Source organism: Macaca nemestrina, chromosome 16 (assembly GCF_043159975.1).
Source record: "Macaca nemestrina isolate mMacNem1 chromosome 16, mMacNem.hap1, whole genome shotgun sequence".
In the NCBI taxonomy this organism is placed as follows: Eukaryota; Metazoa; Chordata; class Mammalia; order Primates; family Cercopithecidae; genus Macaca; species Macaca nemestrina.
In genome coordinates this window covers 105,353,266-105,375,403 of record NC_092140.1, presented here as the reverse complement: position 1 = coordinate 105,375,403, position 22,138 = coordinate 105,353,266, and the positions used below count along the sequence as shown (strand labels likewise).

The 22,138-nt window shown below is 45.2% G+C and overlaps 1 protein-coding gene and 1 non-coding gene across 6 annotated transcripts in view; both read left to right on the top strand.

Moving 5' to 3' along the window:
• The window catches only part of LOC105490304 (large tumor suppressor kinase 2), a 129,748-nt gene that overhangs the window by 24,063 nt on the left and 83,547 nt on the right, over nt 1–22,138 (top strand). The window lies entirely within an intron of this gene.
• Nucleotides 2,132–2,270, top strand: LOC112428118 (U4 spliceosomal RNA). The gene has a single exon (XR_003020009.1). It is a non-coding gene; the product is annotated as a U4 spliceosomal RNA (small nuclear RNA).

Here is a 22,138-nt window from a genome sequence, read left to right as displayed (position 1 = left end):
TGTGGGGCATGGGGTTTCTCAGGGTCCCTCTCCTCTCCTCTCATTCCCCGGGCATCCATACATGGCTGCCTGCCACATCCCTGGCAGCTGGCCAGCCTGACTCCCGCCTTGGCTCTGCTGCAGCTTCCAGGGCCTCCCAGGCCCTGGTCTTATCCTCCGCACATGCTCCCCTCTACAGAGGAGCTCTCTGCAGTGGCTCAGCCACACGGCATGGCCTCCAGACAGCTCTTCCCGCCTGCTTGCTTTGGGGCTCTCTGACGCATGATTTTGTTGCCTGGAAGTATCACCAGCTATCTGGATTCTAGTGTCTGCTGTGATTCCACTCAGATGCCTTTTTACACAGGCTCTTCCACCTGGATACGAGCTGCTCCTATTCAAACTTCCATAGCAAAGACATTTCTTTTTCTTTTTCTTTTCTTTTTTTTGAGACAACGTCTGTCGCCCAGGCTAGTGCAGTAGCCTGGCTCACTGTAGCCTTGGCCTCCTGGGCTCAAGCAATTCTCTGCCTCAACCTCCCAAGAACTGAGACCACAAGCTAATTTTTCTATTTTTTGTAGAGATGGGGTTTCACCATGTTGCCCAGGGTGGTCTCGAACTCCTAGTCAGAAGTGATACACCCGCCTCAACCTCCCAAAGTACTGGGATTACAGGCATGGGCCACCATGCCCGGCCAGAAATTTCTTTCTTTCTTATTTTTTTTTTTTTTGAGATGGAGTTTCGTTCTTATTACCCAGGCTGGAATGCATTGGCGCTATCTCGGCTCACTGCAACCTCCGCCTTCCAGATTCAAGCGATTCTCCTGCCTCAGCCTCCCAAGTAGTTGGGATTACAGGCATGCGGCACCACGCCCAGCTAATTTTGTATTTTTAGTAGAGATGGGGTTTCACTATGTTGGTCAGGCTGGTCTTGAACTCCTGACCTCAGGGGATCCACTCACCTCAGCCTCCTGAAGTGCCGGGATTACAGGTGTGAGCCGCCTCGCCCGGCCTCAGAAATTTATTTCTAACCCCAAGGATGCTCTATGCGTTGGGCATTGTGTTGTCAGATTGTCGTGCCCCAGTCTTGCTTTCCCTGTCTGAGGCAGTGTCTCTGGGGGCCTGGATCTTGGAGTTTATCCCTCTGTGCCCACAAGGCCTCCCACACAGCAGGGCATGTGCTCCTCAGTGCTTGCTGACCAGTGAAGGTTCTGTGTACTAGTCCAGCCAAAACCCTCACCCCAGTTGTCAGACCCTGGAAAAGATGCTAACCAGAAATGCAGATCTCCTCGGGATTTTATTTGACTTAATTCTCACAACATGCATCACCAAGAAAGCTATAGAGAAATGGTTAACACTAATCTCCCAGCCCTTTGTCTTGGTGGCAAGGTCCTGCCACAGGATTGCTTCATTGTAATAAAGATATTTGCTAATGAAAAAGATAAAAGGAATTTAGATAACATGTACATTTCCTCTTTCTCCCTTCCTCTTGAAAGGGAACCACCTTTGGTGTTACTGAACATATTAATAAGAGGAGAAGGAAGAAAGAAACACTTAAGTTTAGGAATGTCGGTCATGTAACAGGAAATTGTATTACAATGGCTTTTGGGTGTAGCAGGTCCTTGCCTTTTTCCCTTTTCTTTTTCTTAGTGACTTTCACATTAATTTTGGCTCTTCCATAAGGCACACCACATACCTTTTTAATGTAGGGTTTTAAATTACTTTCACAAAACACAAGCAAAGCATACCCCTCTGTGTCATAAACCCCCCTACAAGCAAAGCATACCCCTCTGTGTCATAATCCCTCCCCCCAACCTTAAGCTCCTAGTTTTTGTTTGTTTTTGTTTTTGTTTTCTTGAGATGGAATCTCTCTGTTCTTAGGCTGGAGTGCAGTGGGGCGATCTCAGCTCATTGCAACCTCCGCCTCCCGGGTTCAAGCGATCCGCCGTGCCTCAGTCTCCCGAGGAGCTGGGATTACAGGCATGCGCCACCGCGGCCGGCTGTTTTTAGTAGATACGGGGTTTCTCCATGATGGTCAGGCTGGTCTAGAACTCCGACCTCAGGTGATCCGCCTGCCTCGGCATCCCAGTAAGACTGCTGTTAACGTGTTGGTATAAAACTGGACAACTTTTGTCTAATTACAAAAATAGATAAAAAGCTTTGCACAGTGGCAGTGTCACAGTCAATGAGGTTTATCCAAGGTGCAATTACTGCTAATTGGAAACTTTCCAATACCCCACCATGACAACTTGAAATGTAGTCAGCACTGGCAATTTTTGACAGTCTCTACAGAGACTGAAAAAAAAAAGAGAGAGATGTAATAGGTGGGTTGCAGTGACTCACACCCGTAACCTCAACACTCTGGTAGGCTGAGGCAGGAGGATTACTTGAGTTTGTAAGTTCAAGGCCAGCCTGGGCAACATAGCAAGACCCTGTCTATTTTTTTAATTTAAAAAAAAAGGATGGAATTATATATTAAACTATATAATGTACCACACACATACATTTTGTGTAACAGAATTGAGGCCTTGTGGCCCATCAGATCACCCCAGTCAGTTCTCCTCCGAAGCACCTCATGCACTGGCCTCTCCTGCCCCCCCGTACAGTCTCCACCTTTGCTCCTGGGATCTTGGTGGCTCCTGGCTGTCCCTCCTGCGTCTTTCTCCAACTTTCCCTGCACAGTGCCCTCCTCAGTCTGATTTGTTTTGTTTTGTTTTTTGAGACAGGGTCTTGCTTTGTCGCCCAGGCTGGAGTGCAGTGGCATGATCATGGCTTACTGCAGCCTCGCACTCCTGGGCTCAAGCAATCCACCCAAGTAGCTGGGACTACAAACGTGGGCCACCATGGCTGGCCCCCCTCATTCTGAAAAGGGAAGATTCTGTCATTTCCCTTCTGGAAACCTTTTCTCTGGCCTCGGGATGGCGCCCGGGAGCTGGCAGGCAGGGCCCACCTGTAGCCGCAGGATCCCACCTCCTGGCAGGCCCACCCTGGCCCGACCCACCCTGGTCCTGACCACCCTGGCCCTGCCTGCCCTGGCCCTGCCCACTCTGCCTGTCTCTCAGGCTGCCCAGTGCTGGCCCCTCTGCAGGACCAGGCCCACTTTTCCCTCAGGGCTCATCTTTGGGTCTGTGATTCAGAAAAGCCTTTTCTGAGCCCCCAGTCAAAATTAGGTCCCTCTGTTCTCTCCCATGACACCATAATTTTCTCCCCCAGTGTTTATCAGAATCTGCTGTTAAGTAGTTGTGTGTCTCCCTGTGTAGATTTTAAGGCCTATGAGACAGTGACTTTGTTCTAGTCGCCACTTTCTGAGACCCAGAACTGTGCAAGCTCTCAAAAACTCCTGACAGACAAGCACAGAGACAAGCATTACGTCATAAACATTTTCATTCCATTATATAGTCTTTTTAAATTTTTTTTTTTTTTTTGAGATGGAGTCGTGCTGTGTTGTCCAGGCTGGAGTGCAGTGGCACGATCTGGCTCACTGCAACCTCCCCCTCTTGGGTTCAAGCGATTCTCCCCCATCAGCCTCCTGAGTAGCTGGAATTACAGACACCTGCCATCATGTGTGGCTAATTTTTGTATTTTTGTAGAGATGGGGTTTCACCATGTTGGCCAGGCTGGTCTTGAACTCCTGACCTCAGGTGATTCACCTGCCTTGGCCTCCCAAAGTGCTGAGATTACAGGCCTGAGCCAACACACCTGGCCCTGAAATATGATTTTTAACATCTGCATTGTATTCCATTGTTCAGATAGATGTCCCATAATTTATTGTAAAGAGCTGGTCATGAACATTCTTCTACATACATTCTTATGGATGTCACTGATTTCCTCAGAATACATTTTAGGAATGGAATTACTAGGGTAAATGTTGAGAGCATTTTTACTGTTCTTACTTGTATTGCCAAGTGGGTTTTTAAAAATCATTCAATTGAATTTATACTTCCAACCTGCCAACAAAGAATATTATCACTACTACTACTAAAAACTAGAAGCAGCTGTCAGTTTAATAGTTGGCTTTGTTTTTGTTTTTGAGACAGAGTTTTGCTCTGTCGGCCAGGCTGGAGTGCAGTGGCACCATCTGGACTCACTGCAACCTCCGTGTCCTGGGTTCAAGCAGTTCTCCTGCTTCAGCCTCCTGAGTAGCTGGGGTTACAGGCGCCTGCCACCATGCTGGGCTAATTTTTGTATTTTTAGTGGAGACAGGGTTTCACCATCTTGGCCAGTCTGGTCTTGCACTCCTGACCTCGTGATCCACCTGCCTCGGCCTTCCAAAGTGCTGGGATTACAAGCATGAGCCACCACGCCTGGCTTAATTTTTGTATTTTTAGTACAGACGGGTTTCATCATGTTGGCCAGGTTGTTATCGAACTCCTGACCTCACAAGATCCACCTGCCTCAGCCTTCCAAAGTGCTGGAATTACAGGCGTGAGCCACCACGCCAGGCCAAAAGCCCGTTTTAACAGGAAAGCAGGTCCAGCCTCAGGCACTTAATAAGAGCCTCCCCAATCACCGCCAAAATGAGAGCTTTCTGGTACTTAAAACTGGAGAACCATTACCACTTTCTATTATCACACACATCCATTGCTGCAATTAAGAATACAAAGCCCACTTTGGGAGGCTGAGGGGGGTGGATCATCTGAGGTCAGGTGTTCAAGACCACTCTGGCCAATGTGGTGAAACCCGTCTCTATTAAAAATTAGCTAGGTGTGGTGGCACACGCTTGTAGTCCCAGCTACTCAGGAGGCTGAGGCACAAGAATCACTTGAACTCGGGAGGCAGAGGTTGCAGTGAGCCAAGATCGCGCCACTGCACTCCAGCCTGGGCGACAGAGCTAGACTCTGTTCCCCTAAAAAAGGGGGAGGGGGAGCTGTTGAGGAAATACCTTTTCTCTGCTCCCTGAATGACTTACCTCTGTGAGTGGCGCAGGCCCTAGGTGGACTCTAGGAATTACTGGCTACTCATGTGCTGTGGTGTTGGTCCCTGCAGCTCTTTGCCCTCCACTGCCAGCAACCTTCTCTTCTATCCCAGTGTGCAGTATAGATCTTAGCATTTTTTTTTTTTTTTTTTTTTTTGAGATGGAGTCTCGCTGTGTGGCCCGGGCTGGAGTGCAGTGGCCAGATCTCAGCTGACTGTAAGCTCCGCCTCCCGGGTTCACGCCATTCTCCTGCCTCAGCCTCCCGAGTAGCTGGGACTACAGGCGCCGCCACCTCACCCGGCTAGTTTTTTTGTATTTTTAGTAGAGATGGGGTTTCACCGTGTTAGCCAGGATGGTCTCGATCTCCTGACCTCGTGATCCGCCCGTCTCGGCCTCCCAAAGTGCTGGGATTACAGGCTTGAGCCACCGCGCCCGGCAATCTTAGCATTTTTTATGTGGGCTGTAACATGAAAAATATTGGAGATCATAAATATTGTTCACTTAATGCTTGTTGTGTCACACCAAACGATTTACTGCTGAGATTATTTGCTGTCATGTGGTTGTAGAGATCTAGGCGGGAACTTGTGTACAGTCAGGATTGGTGGTTTTTGTTGCCTGGAACCCCAGCTTTGCCTGGCTTCATGGTTGGGGTCCTGGGAGAGTTCTGGGTCTGTGAGTTGTGGGTCTCCAGTCTGCATGCAGTTCTCTGTGGGGGCTTCATTTAAACTGTTTCTGTCATTGCCAAACCATTTGTGGATGTAAATAGAGAAAACCAACAAGGATCTAAATAGGGGAAAAACCAACAAGGAAATTGAATGTTTTATGACATTTAACAATGCTCTCTTTTAGAATTACTTTTAATAGGGTTATGATGAATTTCAAAATTAACAACAACAAAAAAATGCCACATCCATTATCATAGTCACTACCCAGCGTCTCTTTATTTTGGCCTTAAAATTTACTGGCCAGAAATTCATAGCTCTTGAATTGAAACTGCATTCATCATGCAATTTTTTATATATTAGGTTTTACTCGTTTTAGATTTCTTTTCTTGCTTATTTTTTTGGTTTTGTTTTAGTTTGTTCTTGTCAATAGAGATGGAGTCTTGCTGTGTTTCTCGGCCTGGTCTGAAACTTCTGGCCTCAAGTGATCCTCCCGCCCTGGCCTACCGAAGTGTTGGGATTACAGGCGTGAGCTCTGTGCTCAGCCCCATCTTAGATATAGTTATTTTGTAGTATTGTATTTAGAAGGGAGATTATTTTCGTAGTTAAATTTTTACAATTTGTAATCTTCTGTAATTGACTTATTTGTTAGTGGATGCCTTTTTTTTTCGTAAGAGTTCTTGATGACTTTCCTGTACTGTGGGAAACGGCAGGAAATTCTTCTCCCCTCTGTACCCTCTCCCAGCAACGAGCCTGGCTGTGTAGGCTCCGCAGCGGCCCCACGTGTCAGAAGCACTAAATCGAGCTGCTGGTAGCAGATCCCACGGCAGAGGCCTAACCCCCAGTGGCAGAATGAGAAGGATGCTGGAGATGAGCGGGCTGTGGTGGCACGGCAGTTCACAGTTTCATCAGGAATAGGCACCTTCTCTCTCTCTGCCACCCTTAGCAAGTGACTCCGTCTTGGCGTGCACCAGGTGGCACCTCTGTGATGGTGTTCCAGGTCTGAACCAGGGAAGGATGCGCTGGCTCTGGCTCTTTGTCAGGGAGCTTCCCCAGCACCTCCCCGGTCAGGACCCAGTTACTTGGTCACGGGGGTTTAAGCAGCTTTGGAAATGTGTACTTCAGCTGGGCATATGGCCACCCCTAATGCAACTGAGCACTGTTAGTAAGGAAGAAAGGGAGGCTGAACCTTGGTTAGAAAGCCATAGTGTAGCCATGTGTCACCTTGGCTGTGTCACCAGGGCATACCATGCACCTTCTGAGCCTCAGGATTCCTCATCCACACACTTGGGATGATAATTGCTCCATGTTCTGAGTTGTCCCGCTGACCAGAAAGAATGTAAAGTGACTGGCCCGTGGTTGGTATGCAGAGGTGGCAGTCTGACCACAGTGCCATGTGTCATTAGTGCTCAGAAACTTGTGAGGATGCTGGAGAGCTGGGCTTCCTGGTGCTGTGACGTGCTTTACTGAAATAATAAGATCATTGTCCAACCAGCCTGGGTGCGACGGGTCCCCTGTCCCACAGAAATCACATGGAGAAGATTTGCTCAAACTTGTGGAATGTGTGTGTCCTTGTGGTTTTGATATATATTTGGGTAGTTATGACATTAGAAGAATTATTAATCATGTCATAGAAATAAAGGTTGTTTTGTACAAAAGTAAATGATTAACAGTGACAAATTTCTCCAGCCAAGAGGTACACATTTAATGTAAACTGGAAGTAACTTCATTTGGCTTATAAAAGCTTTTAGTCAGCAGAGAGCTGTTGTAAAGCTAGTGGCATTTGGCATCTAGGAGGCCCAAGAATGTGGCCAAGTGTAGTGGAACAAATTGTACTCTGTGCCGGCTGTCAACCTTGGAGACGCCTAGAAGAGCCTTCAGTGATACCGTGTGTGTCTCTGTCACCTTCTGTTTCTTCTCCATGCCACATGGCTTAACTCAGCTCTGCCGCTTTGGTGTTTCCACGGTTTTTCTGGAGTTGGAGGCTGGAAATGTTATAAGAAGCCCCACCCTGTGGCTGGGTCTTTCTGCACTGAACTCGTCTTATTTGCTTCCCGTCTTCCCATCACGTCTCTACCTCTCTGAGGTCACCGTAGAAAGAGAAATCAAGTCAGCAGGGACTCAGCTGACCCCTCTTTTCAGGATTCCTTGGTAGTTTCCAAATTCTTTCTCTACACCAGGAAGGTATCTCTCTCCCCCCATCCCTTGTTCTCTCCCATCCTCCCCACTTCTCTTTCTCACTCCGGTCTGGGAGTCATTTCTAACAAGAGGTTCCTAGCTTACATTGTCTCTGGCGCTAGGCTCCACTTCCAGTCTTTCTGTTAATGAGTCCTTTCTTCAGTGGCCTATTTTTTTTTTTTTTTCTCGTGTCTTTGCTGCTAACACCCTGCTCTGCTATACCTGGATTCTCCCTGACCCAGTAATTCCCCCGGTGAACTTTTCCTGAATGGCAAGTCCCTTGGTAACCACTGTCCTCACCGTCCTCTTCCAATCTGATCTCCACTTATTTCTTGTACCGGCCCAGCCTCCCTGTTTTCATTGGGCCTGCCCTCTGCACCTCCCCTGCCACCAGGCTGTGAGATTATCTCCCACACTGGATTCGCTCATGCTGTCGCCCCCCAGAGTGCACTCCCTAGCCAGCCGTGGTCCACCCTTCGAGTCCCACTTCCACGACCCATCCTGTGGCCTTGTACAGCTATTCATCCGAGTGCCTGCTAAGTTCTTTCTTTTCTGAATTCCCATTTGTGTCAGTATCATCCAAGGAACTGTGGTAGGTCTCTCAGCATCTTAGGGGTTATTTAGGGGTGTCCAGTCTTTTCCCTGGGCCACAATGGAAGAAGAATTGTCATGGACCACACATAAAATACACTAATACTAACGATAGCTGATGAGCTTAAAAAAAAAAAAAGGCCGGGCGTGGTGGCTCACACCTGTAATCCCAACACTTGGGGAGGCTGAGGCAGGCAATTACTTGAGGCCAGGAGTTCCAGACCAGCCTGGCCAACGTGGCTAAACCCCACCTCTACTAAAAATACAAAAATTCGTCAGGCGTGGTGGCGGGCGCTGTAATCCCAGCTACTCAGGAGGCTGAGGCAGGAGAATTGCTTGAACCTGGGATGCGGAGGTTGCAATGAGCCGAGATCGTGCCATTGCACTCCAGCCTGGGAGACAGAGCGAGACTCTGTCTCAAAAAAATAAATAAAAAATGATAAGCCATAAGAACAGAGCAGAGATCAGTTTGTGTGTGAATCTAGTCAAACTGCAGCACATAGCTCTCTCCTGTAAAACAGAGCACCTAACCCATTAGAATGCAGTGTTGCCGCAACGTATTATGAGCAGTATTGTTTTTAGCCATCATTACTGCACATGGAGAGAACAGGGAAAGTGAGACCTTAGGAACTGAGGCAGTCAGTAGCACCGGGAGGAACCAGATGCTGGCTTTAGCAGACAGCAAATTTAAATAGCTATCATGAAATGGTTAAAATGACAAATTTTGTTAGTTTTTGAAACAATTTTTTTTAAAAAGCTATTAAAAATATGTTCAGAGAATGAAAGGGAAATGTATCAGAATTAAGAGAAAATACAGGGTTAGTGAATGCACAGACAGAAAATCTTTTATTAGTCAGGGTCTTGCTCTGTCACCCAGACCACAGTGCAGTGGGTGCCATAACAGCTCACTGCAGCCTTCCTGGGCTCAAGCAATCCTCCCTCTCAGCTTCTGAAGCAGCCGTGACTACAGGCACACTCTGCCATACTCAGCTCACTGTTTAACTTTCTTGTAGAGATAGGGTCTCACTGTTTTGCCCAGGCTGGTCTCAAACTCCTAGGCTCAAGTGATCCCCTGCTCCCCCCGACCGCCCGGTTCCCAAAGTGCTGGAATTACAGGCATGAGCCACCACACCCAGCCCTAGACAGGAAATCTTTACAGAGAAATGGAAACTACAAAAATGGAAACTCTAAGCTGAAAAGTAAAATAAGTGAAAAAAATTTTATTGGCTACATGGTATCAACATAACAGTAGGTATGGCAATAGAAAGAACCAGTAAACTGAAATATAAATTAGTAGAAATTACCCAATCCAAAAATCATAGAAAAAAATTGAACAGAAATGAACAGAACTCTCAGTGACTTGTGGGATAATATGAGATTGTCCAGTATATGTGAAATTGGAATCCAAGAAGACGAATAGAAAGGAAATACCTAAACATTTGACACAGTAATAGTTAAAAGCTTCCCAGATGTGGTGAAAAGCATTCATGTGCAGATCTAAGAAGCTTAATAAACCAAGAGCAGGATGAACACAGAGGAAACAACTCCTAATGAAAGCCAAAGATAAAGACAAAATCCTGAAAGCACCCAGAGAAAAATGATGTTACATACAGAAAAATGATAAGATTAAAAGCTGACTTCTCATCAGACAGTATAAAAGCTGAATATATTGAAATGACACATTCAAAGTGCTGAAGAAAAAAGTACACCAAGTATTTTATATCTAGCAAAACTGTCCTTCAGAAATGAAAGTGTTGTAAAGACATTTCCAGGGGAACAAGAATCTGAGAAAATTTGTTACCAGGGGACCTGTATTAAAAGAAATACTAAAGGGGTAGGGGTATGGGGGGGAAAATGCTAAAGGATATACAGGAAGGAATGAAGAGCACTAAAAATAGTAGATATCAATAAGTATAAAATACTAATTTATTTTTCATTTTCTTTCTTGTAATCTCTTTAAAAGACACATCAATATTTAAAGTAAAAACACTTTATTGATAGGTTTATCATATCTATAGATCTAATATACAACACTATGAGTTGGGAAAGTTGAGTGGAAATATATTATTGCCGAGTTCCTTTTCTAGTGTAACTCAAAATTAACATTTAAGTAGATTGTTGATATAGTTTGGATATTTGTCCCCACCCAAATTTCATGTTGAAATGTAATCCCCAGTGTTGGAGATAGGCATGGTGGGACTAGATCATGGGAGTGGATTTCTTTCTTTTTCTTTTTTTTTTTTTTGAAGCAGAGTCTAGCTCTTTCACCCAGGCTGGAGTGCATTGGCTCGATCTCAGCTCAGTCCAACCTCACTGTCCCAGGTTCAAGCGATTCTCCTGCCTCGGCCTTTTCAGTAGCTGGGATTACAGGTGTGTGCCACCATGCCCTGCTAAGTTTTGTATATTTGGTAGAGACGGGGTTTCACCATGTTGGCCAGGCTGGTCTCGAACCGCTGACCTCAGGTGATCTGCCTGCCTCGACCTCCCAAAGTGCTGAGATTACAGGCATGAACCACCATGCCCAGCCTTGGGGATAGATTTCTTATGAGTAGTTTAGCACCACCCTCTTGCTGCTGTCCTCAAGATAGTGAATTCTCATGAGGTCTGGTTGTTTAAAAGTGTGTGGCACCTCCCCCTGCCCTCTTGCTCCTGCTTAATCATGTGATGTGTCTGCTCCTACTTTGCCTCCATGAGTAAAAGCTCCCTGAGGCCTTCCCAGAACCCCTGCAAATGCTGGTACCATGCTTGTACAGCCTGCAGAACCATGAACCAGTTAAACCTCTTTTCTGTATAAATTACCCAGCCTCGGGTATTTCTTTATAGCAATGCAAGAATGGCCTAATACAATTGTAGTAAGTTAAAAGTGTTTATTACCACACCTGTAATCTCAGTATTTGGAAGGCTGAAGTGGGCAGATCACTTGAGCTCAGGAGTCTGAGACCAGCCTGGGCAACATGGTGAAACCCCATCTCCACAAAAAATAAAAAAAAAACTAGCTAGGCATGGTGGTGCACATCTGTAGTCCCAGCTACTTGGGAGGCTGAAGTGGGAGGATGGCTTGAGCCTGGGAGGTGGAGGTTGCGGTGAGCCATGGTGGTGCCAATACACTCCAGCCTGGGCCATAGAGCCAGATCCTATCTCAGAAAAAATTATATTACCATCTTTAGAGCAACCACTAAAATATAATTCAAAGAGACAGAGCTAGAGAGCCAATAGAGGAGTTAAAATGGAATACTAAAATAATAATAATAATAATATGAGACAAATAGGAATAGCAGGCCTAAATAATAACATTCACTGCAAAGGGATTCAGCACCTTAATCAAAAGGCAAAGAATATGGGAGTGAATAAAAAAGCTAAGTGCAAGTATATGCTGTCCACGTGAGACATATTCTAAATACGAGGACACAAATAGACTGAAAGTAAAAAGCTGGAAAACAATATGCCATGCAGTGGCAATATTAATATCAGACAGTACCCTTCAAGATGAGGAATATGGTTGGTCCATATCTGTGAGTTTTGCATCTGCAGATTCAACCAATTGCAGATAGAAAACTTAAAAAAGCACACACACAAAATACCCCACCACCAACAAAAGATAACAGTACAACAATAAAAAAAAAATTAAAAACAGTATAGTGTAACTATTTACATAGTGTTTACATTGTATTCAGTATTATAACTAATCCAGACATGATTGAAAATATATGGGAGGACATATGTAGGTTATATGCAGATGCTACTTCATTTTATATGAGACTTGATAATTCTGGGATTTTGGTATTTGGCGGGGATCCTGAGACCAATTCCTCATAGATGCTTAGGAACAACTGTATTACTCAAGGCAAAGAGGGACACTTCATAAACAGAAGGGTCAGTAGATCCGGAAAATGTAGTAGTGAGTATACCTAAAAGCAAAGCTTCAAACTATATGAAGCAAAGTATATGCAGCAGGAGCTAAAGGAGATATGGGTAGATACACAGTCATACTTGGCAATTTTAATACCCCCCTCAATGGTTGATAGAAAAGTAGACAAAAATATCGGTAAGGATATAGGAGACTTGAACAACATTATGAGCCACTTTATTTAATTGGCATCCATAAAAGGCCACACTCAATATGTGAAGAATACAGTCTGTCCCTCCCTCCCTCGTTCCCTCCCTCCTTCCTTCCTTCCTTCCTCTTCCCTCCCCTTCTCCATCACTCTCTCTTTTATTTTGGATTAAGGGGTACACATGCAGGTTCATTAGTACAGGAAAACACCTGTTTTGGGGGTTTGGTGTACAGACCATTTTGTCACCCATATAGTACTCCATAGTTACTTTTTCTGATCTTCGCACTCCTCCCACCCCACATTATTTTCAAATGCACATAGAATGTTCAGAAAGACAGACTATAAGATATAGAACAAGTGGGCCAGGCGCAGTGGCTCACGCTTGTAATCCCAGCACTTTGGGAGGCCGAGACGGGTGGATCACCTGAGGTCGGGAGTTTGAGACCAGCCTGACCAACACGGGAAAACCCCGTCTCTAGTAAAAATACAAAAATTGGCCAGGCGCGGTGGCTCACGCCTGTGTCCCAGCACTTTGGGAGGCCGAGGTGGGTGGATCACGAGGTCAGGAGATCGAGACCATCCTGGCTAACACAGTGAAACCCCGTCTCTACTAAACATATAAAAAAAAAATTAGCTGGGCATGGTGGCGGCGCCTGTGGTCCCAGCTACTCGGGAGGCTGAGGCAGGAGAATGGCGGGAACCCAGGAGGCAGAGTTTGCAGTGAGCCAAGATCGTGCCACTGCACTCCAGCCTGGGCGACGGAGCAAGACTCCGTCTCAAAAAAAAAAAAAAAAAAAAGACATAGAACAAGTTTCAATAGATTTTCAAAGATTGGAATCTTGCAGAATATGTTCTTTGTCCACAAAGAAATTATAAAAAATAATTTTGTTTATTTTTAGACCGGATCTTGCTCTGTCACCCAGGCTGGAGTGCAGTGGTGCAAACATGGCTCACTGCAGCCTTGACCTCCTGGGCTCAAGCGATTCTCCCACCTCAGCACCACAAGTAGCTGGGACTATAGGTATGCACCACCATGTGTGGCTAATTTTTTTTTTTTTTATTTTAGCAGAGAAGAGGTCTTGCGGTGTTGCCCAGGCAGGTCTCAAACTCCTTAGCTCGAGCAGTCCTCCCACCTTGGCTTCGCAGAGTGCTGGGATTACAGATGTGAGCCACCACTCCCAGCCAGAGAAAGAATTTTCAAAAGCCCTAAATATTTGGGTATTAACTCACTTCCAAGTAACTCATGAATCAAAGAAGGAATCACAAAAGAAATTATAAAATATTTTGATTTGAATAATTAAACTATACATTAAAATTTCTGGGATTTGGGTAAATTGGTGGGCACTTTAAAGTGATTTGGCTAAAGAAAAGACGTAATAAAGAGAACAAACAATAGAGAAAGTCAATTAGGTTCTTTGAAAAGATCAATAAGATTAATAAACTTCTAGCTAAACTTGTGAAAGGGAGACAAAGGAAAGAAGGAAGAAAAAAAACCCAAACCCACAGTGGAAACAAATAACCAATTTCAGGAGTGAATGGAGGGACACCACTATGAATTCTAGAGACATTTAAAAGAATATAAGGGAGGATACAAACAACACATTTGTTGGCCAATGAATTTGACTACTTTGAAATAGACAAATTTCTTGAAAGATGAATATTACTGAAACTGACACCAGAAGAAATAAAAAAGTCTGAATAGCCCAATATCTACTAAAGATACGAAATTCATGTGAAATTCATAATCAAAATCCTCCTACAAAGAAAATAATAGGCTCAGACGGTTTCATTGGTGAATTGTATCAAACAATTAAGGAAGAAGTAATAATAATCCTAGCCAAACTCTGTGAGACTGGTATTACTCTGAAATTGACTTGCCAAAGCCACCATAAAAAAAAATACAGACTAACATTCCAATATCTTTTTTTTTTTGAGACAGAGTCTCGCTCTGTTGCCCAGGCTGGAGTGCAGTGGCACAATCTTGGCTCACTGCAAGCTCCACCTCCTGGGTTCACACCATTCTCCTGCCTCAGCCTCCCGAGCAGCTAGAACTACAAGCGCCTGCCACCACGCCTGACTCATTTTTTGTATTTTTAGTAGAGATGGGGTTTCACCACATTAGCCAGGATGGTCTTGATCTCCTGACCTCATGATCCGCCCACATTGACCTCCCAAGATGCTGGGATTACAGGCATGAGCCACCACGCCCAGCCCCAAAACCTTTTTTTTTTTTTTTTTTTTGAGACAGAATCTCGCTCTGTTACCCAGGCTGCAGTGCAGTGACGTAATCTTGGCTCACTGCAACCTCTGCCTCCTGGGTTCAAGTGATTCTCCTGCCTCAGCCTCCCAAGTAGCTGGGACTACAGGTGTGCCCCACCACATCTGGCTAATTTTTGTATTTTTAGTAGCGATGGGGTTTCACCATATTGGCCAGGCTGGTCTCGAACTCGTGACCTTGTGATATGCCTGCCTTGGCCTCCCAAAGTGCTGGGATTACAGACATGAGCTACCACACCCGGCATTCCAATATCTTTTATAAATGCAATATAAATCTAAACATCCTTATCAAAATATTAGTAAATGGCATTTGGTAAGAAGATGATACATCAGGATCAACTGGAATATATCCCAGATATACAAGGTTAATTTACCATTAGAAAATCAATGTAATTCGGCCGGGCGCGGTGGCTCAAGCCTGTAATCCCAGCACTTTGGGAGGCCGAGACGGCAGATCACGAGGTCAGGAGATCGAGACCATCCTGACTAACACAGTGAAACCCCGTCTCTACTAAAAAATACATAAAAAACTAGCCGGGCGAGGTGGCGGGCGCCTGTAGTCCCAGATGTGTGGGAGGCTGAGGCAGGAGAATGGCGTAAACCCGGGAGGTGGAGCTTGCAGTGAGCTGAGATCCGGCCACTGCACTCCAGCCTGGCCGACAGAGCGAGACTCCGTCTCAAAAAAAAAAAAAAAAAAAAAAAAAAAAAAGAAAATCAATGTAATTCATCATATCACAAAATAAAGAATAAAAACCATTTCATCATCTCAATAGATACAGTAAGCATTTCAGAAAAATCCACCAACCATTTGTACCAAAAACTATCACCAAACTAGGAATAAAAGGCAACTTCCTCAACTTGCTGCGGGGCATCTGTGTAAAATCTACAGGTAACATCAACATGTAATGGTGGAAAACCAAATAACTTGCCTCTGAGATTAGTAATAAAGTGTGATGTCCTCTTTCATCTTCCGTTGGAGGTCCTAGCTGGTGCAGTAAGGAAAGGAAAAAGAAACAAAAGTACACAGATTGGAAAAGAAGAAAAACAATTTGCATTTGACATGATCCTTTTCATAGAAAACCTTAAGGAATCTATTTTAAAAAGATGGCCGGGCGCGGTGGCTCAAGTGTAATCCCAGCACTTTGGGAGGCTGAGACGGGCGGACCACGAGGTCAGGAGATCGAGACCATCCTGGCTAACACGGTGAAACCCCGTCTCTACTAAAAAATACAAAAATCTAGCCGGGCGAGGTGGCGGGCGCCTGTAGTCCCAGCTACTCAGGAGGCTGAGGCAGGAGAATGGCGTAAACTTGGGAGGCGGAGCTTGCAGTGAGCTGAGATCCGGCCACTGCCCAGCCCGGGCTACAGAGCGAGACTCCGTCTCAAAAAAAAAAAAAGTTACCAGAACTATAATTTCCTCTAATAATTTAGCATGGTCGGCCGGGCGCGGTGGCTCAAGCCTGTAATCCCAGCACTTTGGGAGGCCGAGGCGGGCGGATCACAAGGTCAGGAGATCGAGACCACAGTGAAACCCCGTCTCTACTAAAAAAAATACAAAAAATTAGCCGGGCGCGGTGGCGGGCGCCTGTAGTCCCAGCTACTCAGGAGGCTGAGGCAGGAGAATGGCGGGAACCCGGGAGGCGGAGCTTGCAGTGAGCCGAGATCGCGCCACTGCACTCCAGCCTGGGCAACAGCCTGAGACTCCGTCTCAAAAAAAAAAAAAAAAAAAAAATTTTAGCATGGTCACAGGATACAAGGTCAGTATGCAAAAATCAGTAGGTTTTTTTTGTGAACTAGCAGTGAACACTTGAAAGTTGAAATTTGGCTGGGCGCGGTGGCTCACGCCTATAATCCCAGTACTTTGGGAGGCCAAGGTAGGTGGATCACAAGGTAAAGAGATCAAGACCATCCTGGCCAACATGGTGAAACCCTGTCTCTACTAAAATACAAAAGTTAGCCGGGCGTGGTGGCGCATGCCTGTAGTCCCAGCTACTCGGGAAGTTGAGGCAGGAGAATCGCTTGAACCTGGGAGGTGGAGGTTGCAGTGAGCCAAGATCATGCGACTGCACTCCAACCTGGCGACAGAAGGTTGAAATTTAAGATGCAGTTTCATTGACAGTAGTATTTAGAAATACAAAATACTTAGGGATAAATTTAACAAAATATGTACAAGATCTGTACACTTAAAACTGCAAAGCATTGCTGATCAAATTAAAGATCAAAATCAATGGAGAGAGCATGTTCACAGATCAGAAGACTCAATACTGTTAAGACGGCAGTTCTCACCGTTATCTATGGATCCAGCAGAATCCAAATAAAATCTCAGCAGGTTTATTTTTTTAAAAAAATTGAAATTGATAAGCTGATTCTAAATTCATATGGCACTGCAAAGTACCTAGAATAGGAAAAGCAATGTTTTAAAACAGCACAGGTGGAGTCCTTGAACTACCTACTTTCAAAACCGCTAGTCCTGGCTTTGGGCTAGACTATTGTGGGTAGTCTCTAAAGCTAAGCAAGACAGTGTCGCACTGGCATAAGACTAGAAAGACAGGTAAGCAGAACAGAGTATAAAAATAGACCCACACTGATATGGGACTTACTACAATTGATTTTCAACACGAGTACCATGAAAATTCAATGAGGAAAATGGCAGAGGTTGAGTTTTTTTGTTTGTTTCTTTCAGCAAATAGTGCTAAGACAACTGGATGAGTCAAAATTAATGTTTACTCTGACCTCACACCATTCACAAAAATAAGTCAAAATAGATTGTAGAACTAAATATAGAACTTACAGCTAAAAACTTTGGGGAAAAAAGCATAGGATAAAATCTTGCAACCTCGAGAAAGGCAAAGATCTCTTAGATCCACCACAAAATTCATGGGACATAAAAGGAAAACTGGTAGACTGGATGTTTACAAAATGAAAAATCTTTGCTCTTCAGAGGACATTAAAACAACAAAACTCAATCCACAGAATGAGAAAAAGTATTACTGATACATATATCTGACAAGGGACTCACATTTGGAATATATAAAGAACTACAATAATAAAAAGGCAAACTTTTAAAAATGGGCATAAGATTTGAGTAGACACTTCACAAAAAATATGCTGTAATGTCAAATAAGCACATGAAAAGATACGCAACATCATTCATCAGAGAAATGCAAATGAAAACCACAATGAGATATTATATATTCATTAGAAAGGCTAAAGTATAAAGGTCTGATAATACTAAGTATTGGTGAGAATGTGCAGCAATTGGAATTTTCTTAAAATTCACATAGAAATGTAAAGCAGTTTATTAATGTTTTTTAAATTAAAAATTGAAATGAGGTTTTGCTATGTTGCCTAGGCTGGTCTCCATATCCTGGACTCAAACAATTTGCTCTGTCTTCCAAATTGCTGGGATTATAGGCATGAGCCATGGTGCCAGGCCAAAACAATTTAAGTCAAACATACCTACCATATGTCTCAGTCGTTCCTCTCCTATGTATCTACTTAAGAGCAATGAAAACATGTCTACAAAAAGACTTGTACATATATATTTGTAGTAGTTTTATTTGTAATAGCAAAAAATTAAACGAGCCCAGTGTCCATCAGTAGTTGGATGGATGAATTTTGGCACATCCCTGCAACAGAATACTACCAACCCAAACAAAGAAACCCAAGGGGCCACTTATACAACAGCATCAGTGGGCTTCAGAATCATGCCGCATGACAGATGCCGGACACAGAAAGCGCATACTGCACAGTCTTATTTATTTAGTAGTTTAGAGAATGGTAACTCATTCGTAGTGACAAAAAGTGGATAATTAGTTACTTAGGGTGGGGAGGAGGGAGGGAGTATAAAAAGGGGCACTAAGAAAATTTGGGGATTGATGGAAATATTCTGTATCTTCGTTGTGATGGTGATTTTTTCTTTTTTCTTTTTTTTTTTTTTGAGATGGAGTCTCGCTCTGTCGCCCAGGCTGGAGTGCAGTGGCCGGATCTCAGCTCACTGCAAGCTCCGCCTCCTGGGTTTACGCCATTCTCCTGCCTCAGCCTCCAGAGTAGCTGGGACTACAGGCGCCTGCCACCTCGCTCAGCTAGTTTTTTGTATTTTTTAGTAGAGACGGGGTTTCACCGTGTTAGCCAGGATGGTCTTGATCTCCTGACCTCGTGATCCGCCCGTCTCGGCCTCCCAAAGTGCTGGGATTACAGGCTTGAGCCACCGTGCCCGGCCTGTGATGGTGATTTTACTGGTGTATACATCTTTCATACTTGAACGGTCCAGTTACAGTGGATGCGAATAATTCGTTTCCTTCTCTTCTTTCTTATGCCTAGAGGAGGGTGGGGCATCTGATGGGTATTCCAGGGATTCGTGTTGATTTCATGGGCAGCCCTGTTTATGGCCAGTGCTTTCAGAGGTGGCTTAAGGATGGTCAGGCTAGGTCTTGGGTGGAGAGCCTCTTCCAAAACATCAGGCAAAACCAGGCTGTACTTTAAACAAACCTTACAGCAGGGGTCCCTAATCTAGTCCTAGTCAGAAAGTCACAGTTGGTGAAAAAATCAACCCAGACCTACAGGGCCGCATGGCCATCAGTAGCATCTCCAGAGCTCTACTTTTGTGTAGCCTGGAACACTAAGGGGTCACAGCAATAATTTCACTTCCTCCTCTGTGTTGAGGACGGGAGACCTCACCACGTGTGAACCAGCTGACCAGCATAAATTTAGTATGTCCAGATAATGTTGTGAGCAGTGTCAGTCGAGATCTGAACCTGTCTGGGTCAATGAGTGCAGACCTAATGACAATCAGACAGAATTTCATGGCATATTACCTCACATGTCATGAATAGGGATAAAACCGAAGTGATCCATCCTACATGACACCAAAAGGTAGAGTTATTGAACAAGCTGGTACTGTTCCTTTTAAGAAACCCTCCACAGGTCTTCCTGAAAATGATCCCATGTCCGACCCCCTCAGATGCCAACCGGAAACTTCCTCACTCATGACGATACTTTTTTTTTTTTTTTTGAGACGGAGTTTCACTCTTGTTGCCCAGGCTGGAGTGCAGTGGCGTGATCTCAGTTCATTGCAACCTCCGCCTCCTGGGTTCAAGCGATTCTCCTGCCTCGGCCTCCCGAGTAGCTGGGATTACAGGTGCTCGCCACCACACCCAGCTAATTTTTGTATTTTTTTTTTTTTTTTTTTAGTAGAGACAGGGTTTTGCCATGTTGGCCAAGCTGGTCTTGAGCTCCTGACCTCAGGTGATCCACCCACCTTGGCCTCCCAAAGCGCTAGGATTACAGGTGTGAGCCACCACACCTGGCCCCATGACCATAAATTATACCTCATTAAAGGGTCTTACAGACTTCATGGGAGTAGCAAGTAGTACATCAGCCATAAAGGAATACTGATTATAATTGATAGCAACCTGTTAAATATATAAAAATCCATGAATCAAAAAACAAAACCAGGCAAAAAGTTACGGGGGAAACCTGGTCTGCAGGGCTGTACATAGATGTGGATGTGTCTGGGCCTGGCTGAGCCTGTGGGGACGGCCGCAGTATAGGACACACACCCAGTTTGGAAGACATAGTGCCAAAAAGAGAATAAATGTCAGTGTTTCTAACATCGCTTACTTGTTGAAATGTTAATATTTGGATGTATCGGGTTGAAATACACATCTTTTAACATCAGTACTCTTGTTTTTTTTTTTTTTTGTTTGTTTGTTTTTTTTAATGTGGGTATAAGACAATGGAAAATCCACATGTGGCTCGAGTTGTATTTCTATGGAACGGCTCGGTGCTGGTCAGTGGTGACCGTCAAGGTGAGATGTCATCAGTGAGGCCCCTATGCAGGAAGAGCCCCCACAGGGCCGTCTTCAACGTTCAGATATGCCCTGGCCAGAATCTCCACTGAACCCCACTGAAAGTTCAGCCGACCTAAAAAGGGTTAACTTTTATATTATTTATTATCATTTATTATTATTATTATTATTATTATTTTTTGAGACAGAGTCTTGCTCTGTCGCCCAGGCTGGGGTGCAGTGGCCGGATCTCAGCTCACTGCAAGCTCCGCCTCCCGGGTTTAGACCATTCTCCTGCCTCAGCCTCCCGAGTAGCTGGGACTACAGGCGCCGCCACCTCGCCCGGCTAGTTTTTTGTATTTTTTAGTAGAGACGGGGTTTCACCGTGTTAGCCAGGATGGTCTCGATCTCCTGACCTCGTGATCCGCCCGTCTTGGCCTCCCAAAGTGTATTATCATTTATTATTATTATCATTCAGAGTCTCACTCTGTCACCCAGGCTGGGGTACAGTGGCGTGATCTTGGCTCACTGCAGCCTCCGCCTCCCGGGTTCAAAGGATTCTCCTGCCTCTGCCTCCTCAGTGGTTGGGATTACAGCACGTGCTACCACGCCTGGCTAATATATTTTTTTTTTTTTTGGTAGAGATGAGTTTCACCATGTTGGCCAGGCTGGTATTGAACTCCTGACCTCAAGTGATCCCTCCGCCTCAGACTCCCAAACTGTTTGGATTACAAGTGTGAGCCACTATGCCCGGCCCATTCCTGTTATTTTTCAAGCTGATTTTTTTTTTTTTTGCACAGCAAGACACTTTAAGCTTTCTGGGGAAAGTCTGTAAACATCCCTTCCCGAGGATGCCTGCTTGTTTTCCAAAGGCCCCTGAGTTGTTTTTTTTTCCTTGAGACGGAGTTTCGCTCTTGTTGCCCAGGCTGGAGTGCAGTGGTGCGATCTCGGCTCCCTGCAACCTCTGCCTCCCGGGTTCAAGCGATTCTTCTGCCTCAGCCTCCTGAGTAGCTGGGATTACAGGCATGTGCCACCACACCTGGTTAATTTTGTATTTTTAGTAGAGACGGGGTTTCTCCAGGTTGGTCAGGCTGGTCTTGAACTCCCAACCTCAGGTGATCCGCCCAGCTCGGCCTGCCAAAGTGCTGGGATTACAGGTGTGAGCCACTGTGCCCAGCCGAGCTTATTTTTTCTTTTTTTTTTTTAAGCCAATCATAGAAAACGTGTCATTCAGTGGACCTCCTCCCATCCTTTTCAAATCCTAAGACCTTGCTGTGTTGTTGACCCTCAGTCTCAGACGCTGTCCAGGCTCTCCGGCAGTGTGGAGAGTCCTGGCCCCGCCTCCAGAACACAGGCCGAGGACGGGAAGTGTGGGGGTCCGTGTACTTGCAGTGGGGTTCTGTTCTCCCCACACAGTGTCTTACAAGTCTTTAAAAAATGCGTTTCCAACTTTTTTTTTTTTTTTTTTGAGACGGAGTCTCGCTCTGTCGCCCAGGCTGGAGTGCAGTGGCTGGATCTCAGCTCACTGCAAGCTCCGCTTCCCGGGTTTACGCCATTCTCCTGCCTCAGCCTCCCTAGTAGCTGGGACTACAGGCGCCTGCCACCTCGCCCGGCTAGTTTTTTGTATTTTTAGTAGAGACGGGGTTTCACCATGTTAGCCAGGATGGTCTCGATCTCCTGACCTTGTGATCCGCCCA